Source organism: Eublepharis macularius, chromosome 2 (genome assembly GCF_028583425.1).
Source record: "Eublepharis macularius isolate TG4126 chromosome 2, MPM_Emac_v1.0, whole genome shotgun sequence".
Lineage (NCBI taxonomy): Eukaryota > Metazoa > Chordata > Lepidosauria > Squamata > Eublepharidae > Eublepharis > Eublepharis macularius.
The window spans coordinates 123,528,110-123,550,426 of record NC_072791.1 but is presented as its reverse complement, the minus strand read 5'-3'; the positions used below and the strand labels follow the sequence as shown (position 1 = coordinate 123,550,426).

The 22,317-nt window shown below is 40.1% G+C and overlaps 1 protein-coding gene across 2 annotated transcripts in view; it reads right to left on the bottom strand.

Annotated features, from left to right (window-relative positions):
* STK33 (serine/threonine kinase 33) overlaps positions 1 to 22,317 on the bottom strand; it is a 198,404-nt gene that overhangs the window by 132,113 nt on the left and 43,974 nt on the right. For both annotated transcript variants that reach the window (XM_054971719.1, XM_054971718.1), the window contains exon 2: positions 22,189 to 22,250. The gene's annotated coding sequence lies outside the window, so the exon portion shown is untranslated. The remainder of the gene's footprint in view (positions 1 to 22,188; positions 22,251 to 22,317) is intronic.

Here is a 22,317-nt window from a genome sequence, read left to right as displayed (position 1 = left end):
CTGGTAAGAAGGAGATGGGATGGTGGCTAAGCCAGCTGGCCGATTTCTGCAGGCTGCCCCATCACTTGAACTCACAGGACCGCTAGCTTTGGCGGGGGAGAGGATGGTGGCGGCAGCCCCTGCCTGCCGCAGAGGCAGTTGCCCAGAAAACTACTCTTGACCAGGTGTTTGTAACTACCTGCTCACTTTCTCCCTTAAAGGTAAAAGCACCCCAAGGCACAGCGCATCCTTACCAGAGGGTCTTGCATCAGCTGGTTGCTGCCACTGCTACTCTCTACTATGTGCATCTTCTCAGATGTTGGAGTGTGGGCTTTGCCTCAGCCATGGACCAAGGCAAAGCCCACATGTATCTTTCTCTTGCAAGCATGTCCTGAGCATGTCTGCATCCTCCCCCCTCCCTTGCGAGTGACATTCGGATCCAGCCCATTAAGCAATATCTCAAAGCAGTCCACATCTCAGCCTTGCCCGTGGGAGCGAAGGAGGGCTGCGCAAAATGCCTTGGCTCCCTTTCCATCCTAGAAACAATGGCACTTTTTCTGGTTCAATAAAACGTGTTGAACAACAACAAACTTGTATTGTCGAAGGCTTTAACGGCTGGAGAACGATGGTTGTTGTGGATTTTCCGGGCTGTATAGCCATGGTCTTGGCATTGTAGTTCCTGACGTTTTGCCAGCAGCTGTGACTGGCATCTTCAGAGGTGTAGCACCAAAAGACAGAGATCTTTCAGTGTCACAGTGTGGAAAAGATGTTGGCAGGTAATTTATATCTACTCAGGAGGGTAGGGTTGGGCTGAGTCATCCTGTAGGAGTTTCCCAGGGTACGGAATGCTAATGGAGGGAGGCTTCACTGTATCCTGAGGAGGTTCTTTTGCATATGGATTGGTGCTTGATATGCTAATCTTCTCTGCAGAGCTATTGTTGGGTATAGAGTATTTTGTTAGCCTGGTGTTTTTCAGGACTGGAAACCATGCTCTATTCATTCTTAAGGTCTCTTCTTTCCTGTTGAAATTGTGCTTATGCTTATGAATTTCAATGGCTTCCCTGTGCAATCTGACAAAGTAGTTGGAAGTGTTGTCCAGTATTTTAGTGTCCTGGAATAGGATGCTGTGTCCTGTTTGAGTTAGGCTATGTTCAGCCACTGCTGAACATGAAAGACACTGCAGACTTGGCCATCTGGAAAAATCAGCAGTGGCTGAACATAGTTGCTGGCGAAACGTCAGGAACTACAATGCCAAGACCACGGCTATACAGCCCGGAAAATACACAACAACCAACAACAAACCTGTGTTTGCATGCCTGACTGACATTGTAATTAGCCCCTCTCTCAACACCCTGTCACACGTCCACGCACACATCCCCACAAATGTATCAAGCAGCACCCCGTCCAGCCTCCCTGCCCCCTTCCTCCCCATTATGTAACTCCAGGCAGAGGGGTGGGAATTGAACTATGGCCCATGAATGTCTGCGGGGGGTGGGGGAGGCACTGAGGACTTTCATTCTCTGATAGTATGAGCTGCTGGCATCTGATAAGCCAAGAAGATGGTCACTGCTGTCAGACTGTGGCTTGCTAAAAGTTGCAACTCAGCCTGCCTCTTGCAATAAGACAAAAGTCCTTTGGTTTCAAAAGGCTTTACTGGAGCTAAACAACCATTAGAGTACACATTCCAAGATACAAGGATCTTAGCTGAACTAGGAAATTGTTCAAGCTTGTAGGAACTGAATGGTGAATTGAGTGTTGTGGTGAGATTTTCTCTTGAACCGATCAGGAGATCATCTGGGTACAAGTGAACATGAATACCCCGTCTCTGAAACGTATGATGGGGTTGATCATGAATTTTGTAAATACTCTTGGTGTGATGGACAGGCCAAAACAGGATGGCTCAGAACTGCCCATTTTTATTTTTATTTTTTTTAAACATAAAATCTTAGATAATTTTGATGGGCTGTCAGAATTGGTACATGGAGGTATGTCTCTGTGAGATCTGTAGATGTCATGTGTTCTTCTGATTGATTAGTCATTGCGACTGAGCACAGAGTCTCCATTCAGAAGTGATATAATTTGATAAACTTGTTAAAAAAAACTTGAGGTCTAATAACACCCTCCAGTCCCTATTCTTTTTTTTTTCAATAAAATTTTTTTATTGGTGAGTACATACAATATTATTCAATACACAAATTCCCCGTCTTATCTAAATTATATCAGCCCCCACCCTTTCCCCCCTCCTTACTGACTTCCAACAGTTTTCCAACCCCAAACCCCTCTTATTACTCAAATTACTCTTAACCATAATTTTCTAAATCCTATATATGTTATATCACTTATTCTAAGCATATTCAAATTCTTCTATATCTCCAATTTTCTAATATATTAATCTACATTTCACTAGGTTGTTGTGGGTTTTCCGGGCTGTATTGCCGTGGTCTTGGCATTGTAGTTCCTGACGTTTCGCCAGCAGCTGTGGCTGGCATCTTCAGAGGTGTAGCACCAAAAGACTTTATCAAATTCGTCTTTTGGTGCTACACCTCTAAAGATGCCAGCCACAGCTGCTGGCGAAACGTCAGGAACTACAATGCCAAGACCACGGCAATACAGCCCGGAAAACCCACAACAACCATCGTTCTCCGGCCGTGAAAGCCTTCGACAATACATCTACATTTCACTGTTTAAATTATCCATTTTTAATGCAATCTCCTTATTACTAATGTTAGCTTAGATTAATTAATAGCTAAGTTTCCCCATTAATGGTAAAGTTACTTCTCTCTCCCCTTTATAAAGTCACATATTAATAATTCTCAAACTGCCACAATCCCCCTTTCGCATCCCATTTTTTTTCTAGGTATTGTTTCAATTTCTCCCAGTCTGCAATATATTCTCCTGGATCAAGGTCTTTAAGTTTTCTTGTCATTTTGTCCATCTCAGCCATGTGCAGCAATTTGTAAATCCAATCTTCTATAGTTGGTATTTCTTGCACTTTCCATTTCTGCGCATACAAAAGTCTTGCTGCTGTAGTCATGTAAAATAACAATGTTCTGTACTGCCTTGGAACTTCTTCCATTCCCAAGTTCAGTAGCAACAACTCTGGGTTCTTATTTATTTGGGTTTGCAAAACCTCATTAATTATTTCTATTATATCTCCCCAGTATTGCTTAGCTACCTCACAAGTCCACCACATATGATAAAATGATCATTCATGTTTTTTACATTTCCAGCATTTATCTGACATATTTTCATTTCCATGCGCAATCTTCTTAGGTGTTAAATACCACCTGTACATCATTTTGTATACATTCTCTTTAATATTGGTACAAGTTGAAATCTTCAAAGTATTTTTCCACAAGTATTCCCATGATTCCATTGTTATTTCTTTATGAAGGTTTATTGCCCATTTCACCATCTGGACTTTAACTGTCTCGTCTTCCGTATACCATTTTAAAAGTATTTTGTATATTTTCGAAATATCTTTTTTGCCTTCTTGTAAAATCACTTCTTCTAACTCCGAGTTTTTTAGTCTTATTCCTCCCTTTAGACAGTCCAAGTTGTAAAGATCCCTAATTTGCCTATATTGAAACCATCCATAGCGAGGAGATAGCTCTTCTTGTGTCTTCATTTTTGGTATTCTATGTTCTATCGACATTATCTCTTTATAAGTTAAACATTGTTGTTCATTATAAACAGTTCTCGGATCTATTACTTCATATGGTACCACCCATGAAGGGATACCACTTTCTATGTAATTCTTATATTTCTTCCAGATTGTGAAAAGGCTTCTTCTGATATAGTGATGCAAAAACATAGAGTCCGCTTTAATTTTATCATACCACAAATAGGCATGCCATCCAAACAACTTTTTATGTCCCTCCAAAGTCAGCAGTTTACGATCTTTTAACGTTATCCAATCTTTTAACCATGTCAGACAAATTGCTTCATAATATAATCTTATGTTTGGCAGTTGCAACCCCCCTCTTTCTTTCGAATCTTGTAATACTTTCATTTTCACTCGGGGTTTCCTGCCTGCCCACACAAAGTCTGAAATTTTTCTTTGCCATTTGTCAAATTGTTTGAAGTCTCGGATAATTGGAATAGTGTGCAGCAAAAACATCACACATGGTAGCACATTCATCTTCACTGCTGCTATTCTTCCCAACCATGACAAATTTAATTTATTCCATTTTATCAAATCTCTTTCTATTTGTTGCCACAGTTTCTCATAATTATTTTTAAATAAATCTATATTTTTTGCAGTCAACTCAATTCCTAAATATTTCACTTTATTAGTTACCTCACGGTCCGTTATATCCATTAATTCTTGCTGTTTTTGCTTCGTCATGTTCTTACACAATATCTTCGACTTCTTTTTGTTCACATAAAATCCCGCCAAATCACCAAATTCCTTTATTTTATCCATTATTTTTGGCATATTGTCTATTGGATCTTCCACTATCAACATTACATCATTCGCAAATGCCCTGACTTTGTAGGAAAATTCCTTTACTTTTATGCCACGGATTGTATCGTCCTCTCGAATTTGAATCAGCAGAATTTCCAAAATCAAAATGAACAACAATGGAGACAATGGGCAACCTTTACCTATTTTCAATTTTTTAGTCAAATCATCATTAACTACAATCGCTGCACACTGGTCTTTGTAAATTCCTTTAACTGCTTGTATGAACTTTTCTCCCATTTGCAGCTTTTCCATAGTGGCAAACATAAAATCCCAGTTCAAATTGTCAAATGCTTTTTCCGCGTCTACAAAAAAGAAACCAACTTCCCTATCACAGTGCTTATCATAATATTCAATAGCGTTTATTACTGTCCTTAAATTGTCCTTAATTTGTCTATTGGGTAGGAATCCAGCTTGTTCTTCTGCAATACATTCCGACATCCATCCCTTTAATCTTTCCACCATAATTTTCGCAAATATTTTATAGTCATTATTCAGCAACGAAATTGGCCGATAATTCTTAACGTTGGTCAAATCCTGTCCATCTTTCGGGATCAATGATATATTAGCTTCATTCCATGAATCAGGAATCTTTTGGCCTTGTAATATTCCATTAATTACCTCACTTAGAAACGGTGTCAGCTCATTGGCCATCATTCTATAAAACTTTGCTGTTATTCCATCTGGTCCCGGTGCTTTCCCTAATTTTGTTGATTGTATAGCTTCTTTTATTTCTTCCTCTGTCACTTCCCTATTTAACTTCTCTTTCCATTCCTCTGAAATTACTGGAAGATTCACTTTCTCCAAATATTCCGCTATTGAATCTCTGTTCACCTCTTTCTTTTGGTACAGCTTTGCATAAAATTTAAAAAAGGCTCTACTAATGGCTGATTGATCTGTCAATGTTTTATCTTCCTCTTGAATCTTAGTTATGATTTTCTTCTCCCTTTTTTTTTAATTGCCATGCTAAATATTTCCCAGGCTTATTTGCACCTTCGAACGACTTCTGTTTCATTTTTTAAAAATTCCACTCCAATTCTCTATTGTTCATTGCCATCAATTGTTCCTGCAGGATTTTCATATCCTGAAATATTTTCTTTTTTCCTGGTCTTTTTTTAAGTTGTATCTCTTTGGCTTTAATTTTTTCCATAATTTCAAGTCTCTTTTCTTCCCTGCTCCTCCTAACTCTTGCATTCAGATCCATTAGCGTTCCTCTAATAACAGCTTTATATGTGTCCCATACCTTGTTAGTTGGTACATCCTTATTCAAATTGCACTGTATAAAAAATTTGGTCTCTCTTCATAATATTTTCTTCCGTTTGCAGCAAGTCTTCATTTATCCTCCATCCTCTTTTCTTTTTGTTTTTCCCAAATCTCCACATAACTGGATTGTGATCTGAGCCTACCTTGGGCATTATCTCCACATCTCTAGTCCATACCACCAGTTCTTTGGAGGCCCAGATCATGTCAATTCTTGATAGTGTAAAATGTCTTGCAGAGTAAAATGTATATTGTCTATTTTTCGGATTTTGTCTCCTCCACATATCTTCCAGACTTTCTTGTTCCTTAATCGCAAAACACGATTTTGGCAAAAGTCCTCTTTTTCTGTGCACTTTTAGATTTCTTGTCTTCTTCCAGATTTGTAACTCCATTGAAGTCACCTGCCAAAATTATTTCATCATAAGTCAATTCATCTAATTATTCCTGTAAGTCCTTGAAAAAAATTTTCTTTTGCCCCATTAGGCGCATAAATTCCAATCACCAAAATCTTCTTAGAGTTCCAAATTATTTCCACTGCAATATATCTAGCTTCTGTATCACTTAGAACCAATTTTGGCTGTAGCTCCTCCTTTATATATAATACAACTCCTCTCTTTTTCTTTTTGGAAGCTGCTACAAATTCATTTCCAAGTTTTGCACGTTTCAAATATTTCACATCCTGTTTTTTAATATGTGTCTCTTGCAAACACACTATATTACATTTTTGTTTTAAAAGCCAGTGGAAAATAGTCTTACGTTTAAAAGGTGAATTTAGTCCATTTACATTCCAAGATATGATTTTATACTCCATGATCAAATTTTAGCTCCTTTTGGTAAGTCTTTTTCATTGTCCCTGATAAACCTTTCCATCTCCTGGCCAGATCTGATGATTTTCCTTACACCACCAAATTCGAAAGCCAGTCCTTCAGGTATTTCCCATCTGTATCTGATTTCCATGTCTTTTAACATCTGGACCAGCTCTCTATACTTCTTCCTCTCCAACAACACCGATCTGGGCAATTCTTTCATGATTCTCACCACTTTCCCATCAACCTCTAATGGGTCCTGAAATTGTTTACTCACAATTGACTCTCTTGTCTTTCTAGTTGTAAATTGCACAATCATATCTCTTGGTAACTTCCTTTGAGCTGCAAATTTTGAGTTAATTCTGTATGCCACATCCAGAAGCGCTGCGATCTCCTCTTCTTCTTTTCCCAGGTATGCCGCCAAAATTTCTGTAATCTGCTCTTGGGCTGTTTTTTCCAAAACTTCCGGGATTCCACGAAATCTCACTTGTCTTTCCATTTGTTTACATTCAGCTACGGCCATTCTTCCCTTCACGCCTCTCAGCTCCATTCTCTGCACATCTGCCAAGGTATCAGCCGCCTTTTCTACTGCATTAACTCTCTGCTGTGTAACTTGCATTTCTTTTTGACCCTGATCCATATTCTTCACTAATTCTGCCATCTCCGATTTAAGTGCCTCTTTAAAGTCTTTCAAATTTTTCGCCATCTCTTGCATCATATCTTTAAGCTCTTTATTCCCTTCCGAAACTTTTTTGTCTAGGTTTTCCAGCGCCATTTGCCATTCCTTCTTCGACATCGTGGGGCTATCTCTACTTCACTCCCACGAGTCTGCTTTTTTCCTTAGCTCCGTGGCGCGATTTTATTATTTTCCTTTATTTTTAAAAGTCAAAGTTTAAGTTATTTTTGTAAAAACTGATGTTTACGCGGTCCAAAATGTCGAGCATCTTTTCTCTATGGTTTTATTCTGAGGCAACCGCCCTTACCCTTGTCTAAGATGGCCTACTTCCGTTTTCCTTGAAGCCGCAGCTTTGCCCTCTTCAAAAATGGCGATATTCCACTTCCGCTGCTTACAAGCCGCTTCTCGCCAAGCTCTTTATGGTTCTGACGCACTTCCTGTTCCTCTCCGTTTCACAGCAGTACTCGCAATGTTAAAAGTTTCTCACAGTCCACTATCTCTCTCTAGCCGCAGGTATGTAAACAATAATCGTTTTTCCGCTCTAACTTTTCTTTACAATGTCACTTTTTAATAATTTATTTGCCGGAGTTTTCTCAGTTATATATCAAGTCTTTTGCAGTTTTCTAGATCTCTTTGTCACTTTATCTCTTATTGTAATCAGTCCCGTAATGAGAGATAGCAATCTTTACCTTCTTAGATATTTCTCTTGGGTTGTAATCGCTGCTTCGATTATCCAATCGATTCAGGTTCCCTTCTTAGTTTGCTGAAGCTTGGGCATGTAGGTCTTATGCCGAAATTTGACTCCAAAGTCGCTGCAGAGATCTCAGCAACCTCTCTTCGGGTAGGACCTCAAGGGTGGATGGGGGCTTGTTACGTAGAACCCCCCTCACACCTGAGATCAACGCGCCCTCAAGGTCTTGAGCGTACTTGCCTGTTCTCTGCCTGAGAACAGGGGGCTGCGGGCAGTTTGCACCCTCCAGCCCTACAAACAGTGACTCGGACAGCCCAGCTCCCTGAGCTGCGTTAGACCTCCATGGATCCCAAGCCGGAAGTCTCATCCAGTCCCTATTCTTTTTAGGGACTGAGAAGAAGATTGAGTAGACCCCTTTCTGGAGGGCAGCTTTCAAATTGTATGGAATAGCCTTGTCAGACTATGTGTAAGAACTACCTGCTTGTCAACCTAAGCTTGATGGTAAAGAGTAGTTGGCCTCTCACGGGACAGCTAGCAAGTTCTGTCTTAGAGATCTGGGTATTAAGGTTGATCTCTTTCCCCGTGTGGAGAACTGTTTGATCTTGGGAAAAGGTAAGCATTATTCCCACAATACAGCTGGAGAGCTGGGACTGAGAGGACTGGTTTATCCAAGACCATATGGCAAATTCATGGCAGCAGTGAGAAGTAAACCCGCAGAGTACTGCATCACTGTTCAGTTATTTAACCACTATACTACAAGTGTGGTCTTAAAAAGACCCCCCTTATTAAAGGGTTGCCTAGATTAACCTCAGGATGGCCATTTGGAATCTTGTCTGGACCTTAGTAGTGTGTGTTATGAATAAAAGGCTGAGGTCCAATGGATCTCCTCTCAGATTGTTTGAGTGTTTTTGGCAACACATTCTTCTGTCCTAGGTCTCAATCTAGATCTTTCCCAGGGCACCCCCAAATAGCTTGTCTCTCTGAAAGAGGTAAGCTAGGATGATATTTTTAGAGTGTGAATCTGCTGGCCATGCTCTTACTCAAGCGTGCCAGCTTGTCACTGCTGTCAAGACCATAATCCTAGAAGAAAAAGGTAAATGTATCCAGGATGAAGTCTGTCTTGAAGGTATTGGCCCTTACATTTCTGTTTGCCCCTTCAATGGGGGCAGCTATTGTTGTACAGGAGGAGTTGGATCAGTTTCCAGATCCATACTCCTGACACTCTTGAGGCAATAGAGACAATAGCTGTAGCCTTAATAGCCATGGTCACGGCCTCGTACACTCTTGTTAGCATGGCCTCTCTCTTCTTGTCTAAGTGGTCTCTGACTGATCCTTACCCATCTTCTGACCAGAGCCCAGATGACTGAAGAGTAGCCACTGGAGGTTCCATCGCAGGTACCTGCAACAACTCATAGCAAAAAAAGGTAGTAAGTACAGGGTTTTTTGGGACCAAGTTTGGGGATTATTAATTGGCTTATGGTGTAGAACACTCAGCCTTGAACCTTCTCCACAAATATTCTGGAAATGGGAGGACCTTTTCTGAGGAACCTTCACGAGGAAGTGACTCATTTCCCTGGGCTGGACTTAGTATTCCCAGTCTAAGGGTCCCACTCCCCCAAGGCTAATTTTTACAGCTCTAAGGCTGAGAATGTCTTAGGTGTAAATACTGGTAGACCTCAGATTCTGACAGCTGGACTGATTGTTCTGGTAGGGATATTTCTTCCTTTTCCACATCTGAAGGAATTCATCCTTCATTCATCCTTCATTCCCCTGCTCCGTGGGGATCCCTGACTGATAAACGTTACAAACTGCCTTATTCTGACTCAGACCATCGGTCAGTGTTATCTCCTCAGACTGGCAGCAGGTCACCAGGGTCTCAGAAAGAGGTTTTTCTCCTCATCTACCTAATCTCTTAAACTGGAGTTAATGGGGAACAAACCTGGATCTTTTGCTTACAAAGCAGAAGCTCTTCCACAGAGCTACAGCCTTACTCATGGAGGGAGGAGGAGGTAGACACCACACCACTATTTCCTCTCTCCTGGTTAGTCTTAAGAGTTAAAAGGTTCAAAGACACCGGCAAAATTGCGCCCTTTATACATTACCCATCTGACAGGGAAAGGCAGGGCTAGATCCTGTTGTAAAAGCAGGGCTAAATCCAAAGGGGAAAGGCCTGCTGTAAAATCTCCAGCCAGGAGATTGGCATGGGCACATTCACATGGAGCCAGGGCTGAGGAGATTCCTGGAATCTTTATAGGGCCAAGGTGCTTCTGACTGGTAAAGTAGCAGGATTTCCTCCCTCACAGTCAGTCTAATTGCTGACAGGAATTCTGGAGGTATAACACGCTTGGGGGAACACTTACGTGGCCCTCCTGGGCTTGTCGGCTGGAGCTCTGGGTGTCTGGATTATGTTTCAGCCATGTTTCTCCTGCCAGGAGATTGGCAAGTGCGTTGCATTGTTTCCCGCCAAAATTGAGCTCCACCAGGTGGCGCTGTTCTCAGCTAGCTGGCTGAGGCACGCTGTTTTAACAAGCTCCCTCTGTGGAAGATGGAGCTGTTGAGAGGCCTGCGTCTCTTCCAAGGCCATTTCCTTGCCGGGGAACCCATACAGCGTCAGAGGCATGCTGGTGCCGGCTGGGCCTGTTCCCGCCATCAGTAGGATGGCTCTCCGTGGGAACAGCCCAAATTCTTCTCCATGAAGCTTTCCTCAGAGTCCGATGACTCTCTAGAGACCATCTAGTTCCTCTTCTTTTCTTTCTTTGGCAAGAGGAGTAAAAGAAGAGGAAATGGGAGGAGAGTAAGGTAATGAAGTAAGTAAGGAGTAAGGAAAAGAATGATTTGAGGAAGAAGAAAGATAAATAAGAGATAGAAAAAGGCAGCAGAGCTAGTCTGCTGCAGAACTGCTCTCCCTGGAGGCAGGAACAGAACTGAAGAGAGGGTGGTCCCACAGGCTAGACAGGAAGAGGAAGAAAGTTAGTTCCTGCCTCCCTGATTGGATGGTGGGAATCACCCAAGATGTCCTCCGCCTCAGAGGGAGAAGGGAAGGATTTCTCAGCCCTGCAATTCATACCAGATCTCTCCAGATTAACATGACCATAATGAGGATTGTTAAGGATATTTTTCAAGGAAGTCTTGTGTCTTAACAGTAAAGATTCCTATCTTTACCTGGACAGCTGAAATTAAGCAATCTGTCATCCATTGATTTCCCACTGCATAGTCAAATACCATGATCCCATTCATAGCCAGAATTAAAGAGCACAAGCTGATCTATGAGTTTGCATGTACCAAGCATCCATATTAAACAGCCTAAATTACATTTTGTACAGGTAACCCCGTATATAGGCAACCCCCCCCAACTCCCCAAAAAACAGTTGTTGTATCTGTCTGAGTTGTTCTGCTCAGCTCTACTTGTGGCAGCCACAGATCCCTTTAACTACTGGCCCCACTCTGCCAACGACTATTTTTTCCTCAGGATCCTTTTTCTTACCATTGCTCCAGTCTTCCACATCAGAGTTACAATGAAGGACATCTCACCCCACAACTCACTTCAGGACAGATTGTATGGTTTTCTTTACTCCACTCTCACTTAAACATACACTAGCATACCCAAGGGATTCATGCATCATCACCACTCACTAAACTTTAAAATCTCTGGTGTACGGTAGACCTAAATCTATAACTGCTTGGGGTATTGACTGTGCAAATGAATATCCCACTGTTTGTGTGTTTTTGTTGTGTTCTTCATGGCTTGTGCTTTAGTTACAATCTCACTGTTCATTTACATGCTTGTAGTGAAATATTCTTAATTGTTTTGGTCTAGCTTTGCTACTGTTTATAGTATAGGAAGTTGGAAAGCTAGCTCCTCAGTATGTTGTTCTGTAATGTTTGTAATACATTTTTTGGCATGTGTTCTTATTGTTCTACCATTGTTCATCTACTTAGTAGTAGATGGTTCTTGAGTGTCATGTCTTGTTAATTGCTCACAATGACATTTTTTATTTGATTAATTCCCCATTGTGTAAGGCAAGTTACCAGGAGGCAGGGAGCCCAGGGCTCTCTATACTCTCCACCCCACTCCCACTAGCAGTTCCCAATAGTGAGAATCATGAAACTCTCTCTTCTAGATAGTATTGTCTTTATCATAGTGCTTAACTGCTCACAAGGGAGTCAGTTTTTTGTGAAAATTACAGTTTCTGCTTCCAGACTGTATGGAAAATGGAATAGTCCCTAAAATATTTATTTAGAAATCATTTATTTTATTTATTTCGGATATTTAGCATACAGAATATGGAAGATGATTATATCTGACATATCCTGCAAAGTTAAGTTTAATGATCAACCACGCAAAACAGGAATATGTTTTATCTACCACATGGATACAAAAGAATAATTAACCTCAGGCATCTCTTCTATGCTTTTTGTGTTAGCCAACCATATCAAATATGTATAGAGCCAGTATTTTTCAACATTCCTTTCAACATTCAGCTGTGTTGCTTTGCATGTTGATTTTTTTTAAAAAAAATTATTATTTTTAAATCAACACGCAAAGCAACAGAGCCGAACATGAAACCTGTAATGTAAACAAAATACAGAGTGGGGGGGGGGGGGGAGGCCACATACCAAATAAAGAGATCTACAAAGTTGTCAATTTCATTTAGGTCCGTATAACTTAAGCCATTCCTTTCAAGTTTTCCCAGTATGTTACAGGAAGCACCAGGTAGTCATAAAGATCTTGCCACAGTGGTTCATACCCTGGTAATATCTAGATCAGATTACTACAATGTCCTCTACATGAGACTATCCTTAAAGAGTGCCAGAAACTACAGCTGATATAGAATGATGAAGCAAGAAAGATGTTTGGAGTGGGTTGTAGGGACCAGTCTTGTTCCATCTCCACAGGTTTCCAATTTGTTTCCAGGCACAATTCCAGGCTGAAGTATCAACCTTTAAAGCTCGATGCAGCCTGGTAACTGCATATTTCAAGGGCTACCTGCTCACATATGAATCTATCCAACCAATGATGATCAAATTCAGGGGCCCTGTTTTGGGCACCTTCATTATCTGAAGCTAGACAAGAGGCAATCCAAAAAAGGGCCTTATCAGTCATGGCACAAAACTGTGAAAATCCCAGGGAGATTAATTGTCTCAATCATTGTCTTCTGCCAGTGAGTAAAGACTTTTCTGTTTCTGTTAATCTCTTGTAGTCTCTCCTCCTTGTTTGTTTTAATTGCTGCTTTTATATATCTGTACTGTTTTTAAATTTTATTTTTAATATCTTTTAAATTGTTTGCCACCTTGAGGGCCCTAATTGGACAGAAATGTGGGATACAAGTGTTTTTTAAAAATAAAATACTTATGATGTGTTAGCTTCTAGAACTAATAATTCCTGTCCCCTCATTCTTATAGAATCTTTTAATCCATTCATGAAATTTGCTTCATTTGTGCAGGAGTGAGGCAGATGATTTTGTCTGATTTCCTCAACTTGCTACAGCCTCCCTCCTCCATGTTGCATAGCATCTTGTTCTGGATATCTTCCCCAACTACCAGCAGCTTTATGGAAGATACAGGGGGCTGTTGTGGGAAGACAGAAGGCTAGAAAGATACTCTTCTATTCAAAATCTAATTCTGCATTTCATGATTAAAATGTTCTGTTACTGAATTAAAACCTTCTACATTGCATTTATAAGTAAAAAGCAGGAAAACAAATTTCTTGAAATAGGAGCCACTTCTAAACATACTGTAATTTTCAGGACCAGTTCAAAAGTTACTGTTGTTTTTGGAACTCACTTGCAAAGTAATTCCATGATACTTCCCTTTCCGTCAACATAACATAGGACTATTTTATCAGTTAACACTAAAAAATATTATATTTTCATGTTTGGTATTTATAGCATCATTGCATTACCACAACCAGCTATAAATCATGGACATTTCACATGGTCTGCAAAGGAAACCCCAAATTTGACATTAAAATTCCCAGTTTCCTCTCCCAGTTTATCTTGTTCCTCCTCATGCATCCAGGCCTCACAACCCACCTACCCACTTTTAGAGCCTGTCCTACAGTTTGAGAATACCTAGTTTAATCCTTTATATACACTCCTCTGTGTATTTTGCAAAACAAGTTTAGCACATAAATATTGTTCTGATCCTCACCAGTTTAGCACAACACTTTAAAGAATACTGAGAAGATTTCATTCATTCTGATGAATAAGGACTACAGTAGAAAACTATTATTAACAGGCAAATACCTTTTAAAAATTAAATTTGGAAAATTCCCATCTAGTATAACAAGTTCATAGATCACCTTATTGATACAAAGAAAAAACATAAAAAGTGAAAAGGAATTCAGTTTAGCTATAAAATAAAAATAAACTGTGTGCATGCGAGTACAACAATGACCTTGAATACTCATCACAAAAACTTGGAGGAAAATATCTGACAATTTTAGCAACTGGTCAGAGGGAAATATTATTTGAATAAATGACTTCTCCACACACAAAACATTCAAATATGTATTTTTCCTTTGCTTGGCAAGTTTCCAATACTTTACAATGGATCTTTTTTAAAGTAATCAGAATTCTGATATAAATTCTGGAGTAATTTCACTGCAGCCCATGCTGCTACTTTAAATTTAAAGAATCTGGCTCACTGTGATTAAAATCAATAGAGCACATCATTCGATGATACCATTTTTCAAGAGAAGGTAATATGCCTGAGGCATGCTATTATTAGATTACACATTTTCATTGACAAGTTGAAAGTCTTAAAAGGCAACTGAGAAATGTGGAAGATTTCATTTTCACAGGAAGAGGACTCATTTCCTCATTTGAAAGGACACCACCATGTCATTTCCTCAAAGTTGAAAAAGTTTGTCCTTTGTTGCAAGAAGCTTGACAAGCAAATTCCTTTTCTAATTCTTATAACCTAAAAAAAAAAATTCTTTCAACAAAGCACAGTACCATATGAACACAAGAAATACAAATTGTGATTGTCTAATTCTGAACACGGCACTAGACGCAATTTGTTAAATCCACAGATTAGAGACAAGCAGGGCTGGCTCCAGCATTGCCAGCACCCAAGGCAGCTTAATGCTGCCTCTGTGTGTATGCACGCGCATGCGCACCAGACTGCGTGATGATGTCACTGCGTGTGACGTCATCACACAGGCTGGCACGTGCACGGGGAGCCTTCCAGCCCTCTCATTCAGTTGCTCTGCGGGCCAGGCGCAGCCAGCCACCCTGGCCGCCGGCTACGCCTGGCCCGCAGAGCAACTGAATGGGAGGCTGCCTGCTCAGCTGCCCCACGCTGCCACCGCCAGCATGTGCTCCTGGCTGGCAGCGGCGGCAGCTCCGTGGCACGCACCCCTGCCCACAGGTCGGTGCCCCTCCAGCGCCTTAGCGCCTGAGGTGGCCGCCTCACTCGCCTCAATGGATGGGCAAGCCTTGAAGACAAGTACAAAAAGATATTTTTCTACAAATATGAGGGAACCCCAGATTTGCAGAAAATCTTACTGTAAACCAGGAGGGGGTGGGAATTAAGAACAATTTTAAAATAACATGATCTAACAGCATTTAGCCGGATTTCAGGTTTAACAGTTAATTATTCCAAATCTCAGTTACTCCCAATACATATGCAAACCAATACATCTAATTGGATTAAAAAGAACTGTAAGTACCAATGGTCGCCTGACCAAATAACTTATTTGGGCATTAATATCCCCTCTGATCTGAAAAACTTGCTGAATTTCAATCATACTGTTGCTTTTAATAAAGTCAAAGCAAATTTAGATAAATGGAACAAACTTATTCCCAAGTAGTTTGAAAGATATAATATTATTAAAACTTTTGTACTACCAAAACTACTGTTTTTCCTTCGTGCAATCCCTTTATTGGTTCCTCAAAAAACAATAAAAAAGTGGCACAGCACATTAAATAAATTTTTATGGAATGGGAAGAAACCTAGAATAGCTTTTAATACCCTCAGATTAAAATATACAAATGGGGGATTCAATTACCCAGATCTGAATATTTATCAAACCTCAATTAGGTTATTAAATATTGTACAAATTTTAAAATTTGCAGACTCCTCAGATTGGGTCAAATCTATACACTCCAACAAAGAAATACCAATAATCCAAAACTCAATCTGGAATGGCAAAAAAAATCAATTATCAGAAGACATGAATAATCCTTTTTATTCTGACATGATGACAGTCTGGAATCAACACAAGAAAAAGATTCTGTCCAATATTTCAAGATATTCATTTTTTCTAGGTCAAAATTGGTTTCTGCATGGTCAATCCATAGCTTTTGCAAAAATTTGGCTAAAAAATGACATGACTGGCTAATAGATATTTCCTCCACTAAAGGTATACTAGTCAGACTTAGAACAAAAACTACAGCACAAACTACAATGGTTTACGTATTTTCAAATAGCACACATGATGAACCAAATTAAAATAACACAAATTATTAATACACCTTTGACAGACTTTGAAATTGTTTTGAACCAAACCAATACTAAACAAAAAGGATTAATATCTAAACTATATAATATTCTCTTGAATACATTTGAAATTAAACCTTTAAAATATCAGCAGAACTGGCAGCTGGACTGTAATACTGAAATTACTGTAGATCAATGGAAAACAACTTGGTCTTCCAATATATTGCAATCTCGTATTATCTCAACTAAAATCCAATCTTACAAAATTCTCCATCGCTGTTACTTAACCCCCCAAAAATTGTCATTAATTTATCCAAAGCGTTCTCCACTTTGTGGGAAAGGGTGTTGCGGAGTTGGTACCTTTGCGCACTGTTGGTGGGCTTGCCCGTACGTTGAGGAATTTTGGAAGGAAATTTTACGAAATATACAAGAGATCACAGGTTATCTAATCCTTCTGGATCCAAAATTAATTTTTTGAACCAATGGGAGACGGCAAACATCCCTAATATAAGGAAAGAGTTAATCTGTAATCTTTTGATGGCAGCCAAGTCACTATTAGCATCCTACTGGAAATCACCCAAAATCCCTACTGTTGACAATTGGTTAATTAAAATATGGGATTACTGCACCTAAGACAAGATCTAAGAACTTATTAGCCAAATACAACTCTACCCAAAAGAAACTAACTTTGTACCCAAATGGTTTTCATTTTTTGAATTCTTAATTGTTAACGATATACATCCCTCCTAAACATTTATCATCTTTTTTCTACTGATTACCCTAAATAATGCAAGCTTACTTAACATTACAAAATATGTTAATGTTTTAATTTTTACGAATTGGATGTTTTTTTTGTTCGTATGTTGATCTGTTACGTGTTGTTATATTGAATTGTTATTTAAAATTAAATATTTTTTTAAAAAGGAAAGGGAAAAGATGACAATGAATGGAAGAAGGAAAGAAAAACATAACAAAGAGGGGCAAATGGGGACTAGGGGAGGCAGGAAAAACAGAAAAGCTTCATGGAGGAAGGAAGCACAAGAAGGAAAGCGGCAGATTGGGGGATGAGACAGGTAGGAGTGAGGGAGGGGAACGGAGGGAGGGAAGGAAGGAACCAGGAAAAGAACTGAAGCTCTGAGGCTGTGATGGGGAGGGAAGGACAGAAAATGAAAGTAACGTTGGGAGGGCAATCAGCTGAGGAGATGAATCCTCACAGGTCCCTTATTTGTAATTATGTCGTTCTAATACTTGTTCTATATGTAAATTTTTAAATTTGGTATTTTAACATTCTGGTTTCCCTTCATCCATCCCTGTTCCTCCAAAACATTTATTTATTATGCTTCTATTATGTGTCCTTTAAGGGACATGATTCAGTTTATATTATTCAAGATTATTATATTACTAGTAACAAAGCCTGTTGTGGGAAAAAATACAACGGGCTCTAGAAAGGGGAGGGCTGGCAGATGAGCATTCCCTCCTCCTCCGTGACTGATCCTGGCTGGGTGAAGGGAGGCAGGCATTGCCACGTGCTCCATTCCTGATCGACAAGGGCTGAATAGTTCCACTCTTGCAAGAACGCTGAGTTGAAACAAACCTCATTGCAGTTGTGATAATCCTACCGTATTGAAGGACTAAGAAAAGTAGAAGACTTCTGCATTTATGTATTGAAATTGGTTTGATGAATGGAGGTATTTGTATCAAGACTGCTAGGTACCCGGAATTAGTTATTTGATTAGGTCTTTTTGTATGACTGTTAAGAATGAACTATTGTCCCCTGTATTTATGAATGTATTTATGGAAGTATTTATGAATTAGTAGCACTCTGCACTTTTTATTGCACTAAATAATTACAAATTATTTATTAATTGCTAAATCGTTTCCTGTGGGTGTGGTTTCCCTCTGCGTTTGATAACCATTCCTGATCCCGGCTGGAGGGGGGGGGGCATTGCCTCCTGCTCTGCTCCTGAAACGGTGGGTGAAGAGGGGTTGGCCATTGCCTCCTTCTCCACGCATGATCCCAGCCAGGTGAAGGCAGTGGGTGGGCACTGCCATCTGCTCCACGCCTAATCCCAGCTGGGTGAAGGGGGGGGTGGGCATTGCTGCCTTCTCCACATTTGATTCCAGTGGATTGAAGGAGGAGGGGGCATTGCCTCCTGCTCTATGCCTGATTCCAGCCTTGTGATGGCGGGGGGTGGGCATTGCCACCTGCTCTGCTCCTGAACCCAGCTGGTTGAAGGCAGGGAAGGCAGGTGGCATTGCCACCTGCTCCACCCCTGATCCCAGCTGCGTGAAGGTAAGGGGGTGGGCATTGCCACCTGCTCCGCACCTGATCCCAGCTGGGTGAAGGAAGGGGGTGGGCACTGCCACCTGCTCTAGTTCTGATACCAGCTCAGTGAAGTTGGGGGCATGCATTGCCTCCTGCTCTGCACCTGATCCCAGCTGGGTGAATTTGGGGGGCAGGCATTGATGCCTGCTCCACACCTGATCCCAATTTGTGCTTCCCACGATGGTGTGCTTTCAGAGGGATGGAGTGCTTCTTCTGGGCTTCCCTCCATAGCAGTGCCCTTTGGAGGTGCACCAACATAGGAAGTCAGTTGTCTGGAACACAATTAGCCTATTATATAGTAGGATTCAAGATATCTTAAATTCCTGTGAAATAACAGGACTTTAAATAAATTTGTTTTGCTATAACGTTGAATAGTTAAACAAGTATAACTGAACAGCCATATATATGATACTTACTGTCTAAAACGTGTTATCAGATGCAACAACTGCCCATTGCATGCATAAAACAAGGCAGGCATTAGATTCCAAAGAATCTACTTTCAAGTGAACTCTCAATCTGTATCTTAGCAAAGATAAAATTTTATTTTAAAAATAAATAGTCACCACCAATATCAGGGGGTTACTATGCCACACAGTATGATATTTTACCCTCCCCTTTGAGGCTTCCTGCTGCTCTTCCTTGCATTACCAGCTCCAGAGAAGTCCCATCTATAACAGAAAGCTACTGTTTCCATAAAAACAAGACTGATCTGCATTAAAGAATTAGTGCAATACTATCTAACGGCAGGGAACTTAGTTGGAAAGACATACCTTTCCTACTGATAGGGAATGATTTACAGCCCGACTCTTGCTGCGGTAATAGTACAGAATGAAAGTTCCTTGCCTAAATGCTGTCTTAGCTCCAGATCCAAGACCATGAGATTGTCCCAGATCCTGATACCAGTTTTTTTCTGAATACCTGTGTGTCATTTTTCTTTTGTTGATGGACTGTTATGTTGCTTGTGTCCTTGTAACTTGATGTTGCTTTTGTTAGCCGCCTTGAGTCTAAAGAGATAAATATAAATATCTATCTATATAAAGACAAGTGTCCTGACTGACTCATCAACACCCAGCCCAAACCGCTGGACCTAGAAACATGAAATTTGGAGAAAACATTCCTTTCATGATGTAAACCCCCATTAAGAAGGGATTTTAAGAAATTTACCCTCTAAGGGGGTAAAAAGGGGTAAAACATGTTTTCCCAATGGGATACAGCTTCCTTATGTGGCTGGCAGACTGCTGACAGTTTGCACCCCTGCCCACTGCCAGCTCGGCCACTCTTCCCTGATTGGGCCAGCCTTTCAAGGTCATTTGCATATGATTGGGGCTCACAACATTCCACACCTCAGCCCCCCCCCAAGACAGTTGGAACACAGAGGTCATTTGCATATACAGACTGATTGGTCCTCACCCCCCACATTCTAAACAGTATGCAGTTGCTATTGGGAGTCACTGAATGTGTTTTGAGGTCAAATGCACCTCCCAGTCTTCCCTTCAAAGTTCACTTAGGTTGCCAATCTCCATGTGGGACCTGGCTTTCCCGTGTGGCTGGCACCTCCCTCTCTCTGATTGGTCAGCTGTGGAACTCTGTGTTCTGAGGTCAAAATGAGGTAATGGAAACGGCAGACAGTTGAAGAAATACGGAACAAGACTCCCTCCTGGCTTTCCAGCCCACAAACTTCTCCTTAAAGTGGGGGCCAGTGATGCTGCTCCAGAACCTCAACCCACCCAAACTCTGCAATGGCACCAGACAGCAAGTGAAAGCCCTCCACAGGAATGTCATCGAGGCCACATTGATCACCAACACTGTTTGGGGGGAGTTGGTGTTCCTACGACGCATACCACTCATACCATCAGATAACCCCTTTGAGTTCAAGAGACTCTAGTTCCCCCTCAAGGTCTGCTTTGCTATGACAATCAACAAGTCCCAGGAGCAGACACTGAAGGTGGCAGGAATTGACTTGAGGGAGGATTGCTTCTCACATGGGCAGTTCTACATGACCTGCTCCAGAGTGAGTTCACCCAGCAGCCTGGTGATCCTAGCACCTGAGGGGAAAACCATAAACATGGTCTATGAAGAGGTTCTTCAGTAGAACAAAAACCCAGTTGTACATATTTTTCACTTTATATACTGCACCACATACTTTTCCATTTAAAATCTCTTCAATAAATGTTACATTTCAAAATTCACTTCATCGGGTTTCAGTATCAACAGGCTTCGCTTTATTCAAACAGCTTTGTGAAGTTCAGGCACTATCCTATTATACTATAAAACCAACTTGGGGAAAAAACCCACACACAAACAAAAAAATGTTACATACCAGTAAGTATTATAACTGGATTTAAAATAGTTAAATATTGTAGCGAAGCACGGGTATCAAGCTAGTTTTAGATAAATAAACTTCATTTAGAGTTTAGGAATACCCAGACAAACATGTTAGACATCTAAAAAAGTGAAATTCTTGCCTTTACCAACAAAAATACCCAGGACTTCAAGCAACACAAAATTCCAAGTGACAAACAAATTTTACCACAAGGAAAGCTAAACCTTACTACATTGTTGACATAGCTAAAAAAAACACTAAATAAGTAGCCCACAAGCTACTTCAAAATCTATGTCTAACACATTAAATTAATGAGTAGGGTGGTCAAGAGAAATTCTCTTAATTCCTCTTCAGCCACTTTCTACCTGAAATCCAACAATTCTTTTCTTTCCTCTTTTCACAAATTTAGAGTTACCTTCTAATCAATGCCTTTTTGATCAAAGGGAATTTGAAGACAGGAGGGACAGGAAGGAAGGTTCTGCAAAATTTCAGAATTTCACTTCGTAGAAGCTCAGAAACAGGCAGTGTCTTTCGAAACCTTCCTATCTTCCTGCTACAGCACTATCTTGGGGTGTATAACATAAAACAACTGCGATTTACAAAAGGTGCCTTCAAAGAGAAATCTTGCTCTTAAAAGAGAAAACAAAATAAGAGGAATCAATGGCTATCTTAAAAAGTGAATTTAGGAAAAAGAAATTCCTCACCCCATAACAACCCTAAAAGAAAGTGATGACAAAAATCTAAGCTAAAATTTTAACAGATGTCAGTAGTGTATAAAAAATCCACAATGTTAGCCTATTTCTATGCACTTACTAACAGTAGAACATAGCAGCTACAAGTTCAGTCTATAGCAAGAATGGAAGAAACTGTTAAAGCAAACAGAAGTATTAAATTTATTTATATTATGTAAGTACTTTCTGGTTACTTTCTATGTATAAATTAAGTATCGAGTAATAATAAATTGTTAGTTGCCATGTTTCATTTTCTACAAAGGAAGAACTGTAGTGTTCTTATTTACCTCACTACCTCTCTTCTTTGGAAGCAAAATATAAAGAGCAAAAATTGAACTGAGATTGTTCGGGAACACTGTCTAACCTAAAATATAAGAAATTGTAAAGTAGGCTTTTAAAAAATAAATACACTGTGTTGTTTCTATTTACTAAATACCAAAGAGAAGAAAAAACTTCCACAAATTTAACATTAAAAAGTAAAATTCTTACCTGATTTACTTTGGGTTAACTACACAGAACTAGACAATATAACATCAAAACTTCCTCATTCCCTGTAGTAAAAAAACAAAAACAAACAAATGACAATAAATGACAAAATGTTTCTATTTACTGCTAACA